General features: G+C 46.3%; 1 long non-coding RNA gene across 1 annotated transcript; it reads left to right on the top strand.

The window, feature by feature from the left end:
- The first annotated feature begins 2,135 nt into the window (after positions 1-2,135).
- Positions 2,136-5,063, top strand: LOC144141743 (uncharacterized). Its single transcript, XR_013316686.1, has 2 exons — positions 2,136-2,268; positions 3,667-5,063. It is a non-coding gene; the product is annotated as an uncharacterized LOC144141743 (long non-coding RNA).
- Positions 5,064-5,526: the final 463 nt, after the last annotated feature.

Below are 5,526 nucleotides of genomic sequence, written 5' to 3'. Positions count from 1 at the left end.
ATCTCTCTCCTATGTTCCCTGCTACGCTCATCTGTTGGGGGCAGAGGTATGGGAGGCATTCCGCCTTTATCCCTGCCCCCTCACGGAGGGTGTCCGTGGAAGAAACACCGAATAATAAAAAGACTATAGCGCCGATAGTCTTTCTTAGGCGACTCAAACCAGAAAATTTTGGCCTGTCTGTCTGTCTGCCCCTCGGTTCAGCCAGCCGGCCAAAAGGTAACTGAACTTCTGAACGAGAACTTCATAGAGCCACTAAATCTGGTACCACACCTGGAACTTGTAATGAGTGTTGAGCAAAACGAAAAAAATCCCACAACGGGCACATAAATACTACCAAGGAATTAGCTTATTTGGTCACCCTGAATAATTTCTTAGCTGTCACCTTATCGAATGTGTTAGCCACACTTTTGTTAAAATTAAGCTTTAGTAAACGCTCAGTCACTGCATTATCTCTCTGACCACTGCAAATCCTTTTGCAATAGCTATACCGGATGCGTGCATTACAATCAGTATGCCATCGTACCGCCTGACCCCAGGCCATCGTTCCGTGTGCTACATTGCGAAAAAATATATGAGATTATGCTGTTACAGAATGAAAGGGAAATTTGACGCGCGGAGCATGAGATGGGACTTTTTTGGGTAGACGCTCTTTAACTCGTCCACAGGAGTACTCCCCTCCGGAACGAGTAGCAATAAAATTAATGTAGCGAGTTGGGCAGTCAGTGCAAGTGCACCTTCGAAAAAAAGTGAAGGCCGCGGATAACGCCACGACGCTAAACCCAACTTTTGTGGAAACGTTGGCTAAACCCGACTTTCCAGCGGAACCATAATGTGTTGCAGCACACGCGCAATGTTTCAAGATAGCGATAGTTATAGATAGATGTTAAAGAATTACACGTTCGTCTAACTGCCAGATGAGTTCGGCGAAGTGCGTGGTAGCGGTCGAGCCGGTCGAGCTATAGCATGATCCAAGCCCGTAGGTTTTCACAAAGCGTGCCAAGTTTCCACCCATGCATGACGCTGGGCCAATCGCGCATGTTCCGCAGTTGACCCAACCATGCCCGCATATGATGAGAGCAGGTATTCGCCCTCTCCTCTGCCTGCGTTTATTCACGTACCTCGCACCAGGTGTTTTGACGAACGAGATGCGTTATAAACAGTTTTGTTTTCTACTTCTATTATTTGGAGCACAATTAAACTAACAATAACATGCGCCGATACAAAATACGCTCATATTTATCAATTTAATGCAACCAACTTAAGTTATAAGTATGTAGAAATCACCAAAGTTTAGCCTACCACTGATGCTTAATGGCCGCCTGGTATGAGTGACCAGCAAAATGAGTTTCGAATCGTGTTACACCCTAGGACAATGTTTCGGTTTCTCGATAAATTTGGCGTAATTTTGTTAATATTGATGGAATTACGCCAGATAAGAATTCCAAAATCAGAAAAGTAATGTTTCGCGCGTTCGGTTTTCTGACTGCCTTAATGGTAGTTCGCGCAGTCCGAGGTGACTTTTTGCTAGTTCCTCTTTGATTTACGCGCTCGAAGTCGCAGCGGCGCGGGGCAAGCAAAACACTCCTCCTTCTCTCGCTGTTTTTCCCACTCTACCTCTTCCCGGTGCGACTTTAGGCGCGCATGCGCGACCGCGAGGTAACGGTCGCTGCAGCTGCCGGAGCAACAGCGGCGCCGGTGCGCGAGAGAAGCCGCGCGGCTCGCGTGCGAGTCGTAGCACAGCGGATTGGATTGGATTGGAAAAACGTTTATTTGACCTGCAGTAAAGCGCGCGCGCGCTTTAGACGCGGCCTACGTCGTCTTCTTGGCGCGCCTGCAAGTGTTTCGACTCGCCTTTTCAGGCTCGCCGAGTCCCTGCCTGGCTAACGCCATAGAGAAATAAAAAATTAGAAGAGTGGACACACGGGCTTATCGCGGCCGAGTGGACTGATTCGTGCGCCGTCCGGCAGTCGGCGCAAGTTGTTAAAAACTATATATTTAAAATTAAGTTAACACACAATATTATACTTTTAAAATTTTGTTGCACATTAGACTTCACATTTTTATTTGTGTAATAAGTTGAATGGCTGTCATGTAAATTTTTTTGGCTTCTTTGCGCCAAGCCTGGCCAAGCCGCAAGCGCAAGCCGCCATTTGGGTCTTTCGGCAGCGTTTGCACGTGCGTTTCTGCAGCCTCGTGCTAACCTCTGTTGTTGAGAAGGAAACGCCTAGCGCTTTATTTGCGACATCGGTTTTGCATCCTGAACGAAAGGTGAGACTTTCTTTTTTAAAGTGCTGGTGTGGCGTATCATATTTACGTTTCCTTGTACTGCAAACGCTGCGAGCACTGCGTAACCTCAGGGAATCAGGCATAGCTAGTGCTGCGTCTTTAAGATAAGCGCTTTGGAAACGCCCCGGAAAGGCGTAAGACACCATTTTTTAGCTGGACGTAATGGTATTTTAGGCTGGTTGTGCCGTTTTATCTAGCGCTGAGGGATGCCAGCGGTACGCGCCCGTCGTCGCACGTAGCGTTTTACGTGCCGCGAACGACGGCTGTGAGTTGCGGAAGTGGCCGGCCGGCCGGCGGTCCGTAGGCGAAGCAGGCGTTGTGCGCTGTCGCTGCACTGAATTACGTGAGCCGCAGGCTGCGTTGTATTATACTAGCTAGCCATTGCTAGCTTGGCCAACTGTTACTGCTATTATGGCCGTGATGCGCTGCAAAGCCGTCCGGGCTAACGTACACGGCGAAGTAGCCGTATCTGCATTAATTTGGCTTATCTGGGCATAACCAGCAGCCGTACACTCATCGTAAGTTTTACACATGGGTGCATACCAAGCTGCCTGCGTACAAAGCGAACCCGCTCGCCGACGCCGATAACGCGCGCTCGTCGCTTCGCTTTGGCGCGCCAGGTACGGTAAAAACGCGTCTTTCGTCGGCAGATAACAGCTTTGCTCGAGGCGGGGTGAGCGCGCAGTGCATTGAAACCTTCAAATTTGGTCTTCTTTCTACATCGTATATCAATTCCGGTATCGCAGGCATTGCATACAACTGTTCCACACTTGCCGTTTCTTCAAGCGTTTGCTCTCTTTTTTCAGGTCATATTTTGGCTAGTTTCATTAAACACGTATTGCGCAGATTTCACCTATTCAGTCGGAACTGTGTGTTTCTTGTCATATCTTTTTAAGGCATGGCCTTTAGCGGTCAGTAGTACTCAGTACGACGCTCACTGCTGCTTGCCATGGTGCCCACACAGCGCCCAAATATACTTTCGCCAGGTGCCCGTTCTCGGGATGCGTTTCTTTCGCGAGCCCGTGGGGCAACAGGTTTGTTTAACGTTCAGCTCGCTCTCGCTCTTCGTCCTGATTTTACAAAAAAAGACAAAGGGATTCAGGCTATGTGAGCAGCGTTATCATTCTTGTTAACCCAAACAATAGGTGAATTGCATTGCATTGCAACCAGTGTTGCGAAATTACAAAGACCCATATTTTAAGTGTTGCTAATAGCTTGACCGCATGATTGCTGAATAGAATAAGAGAACTTGTGTTTTAAATAGGTGGCATGCACTGGAGGCAATACTTGAATACTAGTTGCAGTGAAATTTACAGACTATTCGCATATCATCTGTCATTGCAAGCAGTTTGTCTACTATATCACCTATCACCTGTGCAGGTCTACAGGTGCCCTCAAGACAGAGCCAACCAGCCAGCTGCATTCGTCATACCAAACATGGTTCAAGCACTTCATGGATCCTGCCCTCACAGGACTCACAAAAGTGGCCGTGCCAACTGTTCTCCCAGAGTTATTCAGTTGTATTGATGACTGCCTGCAATGCTTCTTGCTACCTTATTGATGCTTCTGATGGATACCGCAACTGTATTCCATCTACTGAACCTTGCCAATAGCACCTAAAATCTAACGCAAGTCTCGGCACTCAATAAGGCGTGACCACTGAAAAGACTATCGTTGACTCAAGGAACAAACGGTTTTTTATCACTGGCATGCCTCATATCATTAAAACCACTAACAGCGTATACAGTCTCCAAACTCCACTCGCAAGTTATTGTTGCTGCTAGTTGTAATATTGTGAAAACAGTACATTCACAAAAACCCTTTTACATTATGAAGACTGCCAGGGTAAGAGGTCATGCTAAATGTCGTTTGTCACCATACGTGCTGCCTGTTGTCGGACTGGCCTAGATGAAGAGAACCATGTTGGGACCTACGTTGTCAAATGCTTATGGGATTCTGTAATGTGCCACCATTGTCTCATACACGAGAAGCATATACTGCTTCCCTGTTTTTTATATTAGACTGTTCGTATTGACAGCGGAAGGCATGAATTTGTGTGCCTTAATCGAGCCTGGAACCTGTCGGTTGACTACGTGCACGTACCTAAAATATCCCCGCCTGGCCCTTTGCCTTTACTGGGAAGGCAACGCTTTCGGAAGGTAACCCGGCTTCTTGGGAAAATGCACCCTTGCAAGGAACCAATAGGAAGTTGATTTTTTTCCTCTTAACCTTTTGCGTGTGCATCTCCACATAAATGGGATTTCTGTTCAATTCCTGCTACTGATTTGGAGTTGCCCCGAGGCAATAGATCTCATTAGCGTTCATCAAATAAGCAAGGCCATCAAAGCCAAAGTTTTTCCCTTCTTTCACATTCTAACTGGAGAAATTGCCAGACTAAGAAAATTATCTGCGGAGATAGTGGTTGTAAACAGTTGCAAGTATCCGAGTGTCTAGATTATGTTATGGTTGATATTTTTGTATGACTGCAACAGCGCACAGAGTCTGAGGGTGTCGTAGATACAAGTAAACCTGTGGATGGCTGAGTTTCTGGGTTTTCTGCATTTTCAATTACCGTGGAGAAAAAATCCTTTGTGTGGTTGTGATACCTTTACTTGTGCATTTTTTTTTTCATTCCTGGAAACGTATTTTCCTGTCACTACTGTGTATTGTCTCTGTTGTGTATTACTCACTGTTTATTATTATATGTGTGTTGCAAAGAATGATGACAATTTGAACTTGTTCCGTTTAGTGCCATGCAATAAATATTTCTTCATTTATGATGCGTCTCTTTTATGTGTCTTGGCAACATTTGAACACGCGACAGAATTCTTAACCAAGTGTGAGTGGTACTGTAAATTGCAATTTCACGTTTTCAGAAAAAGGTTTTTTTTTTTGTAAAAGCATACGGGCATTAAGCCTGAGAATGATTTATTCAAATAAACACTAATTATTGCATGAAAGCGTCCGAATACTGTACCGATGCCCGTCGCCGTGAGCAGCGCTTTCCAGTCCTTCAAACTACCCGCCAAAATCGGTGTCCGCGAAACCGAAACCGAAAGTGAACGAAAGTATGGTTAGTAGTTTGGCTCTCCGTCCGCTCGGTGCGCTACACTACAGTACAGTCATTCGGCCGCAGGGCTCTATGGGAGTGTCCACTCTTACCAGTATTTCTTTCTCTATGCTAACGCCTCGATGACCCGCTGGATGGCCTTGAGTTGCGTTTCTTGGTCTTCTGTCCGC

Source organism: Haemaphysalis longicornis, unplaced genomic scaffold (genome assembly GCF_048455015.1).
Source record: "Haemaphysalis longicornis isolate Haplotype H1 unplaced genomic scaffold, Haemaphysalis longicornis Haplotype H1 scaffold_1, whole genome shotgun sequence".
Classification (NCBI taxonomy): domain Eukaryota; kingdom Metazoa; phylum Arthropoda; class Arachnida; order Ixodida; family Ixodidae; genus Haemaphysalis; species Haemaphysalis longicornis.
Note: the sequence above shows the minus strand (reverse complement) of the source record. Positions and strands in the feature narration are given on the sequence as shown.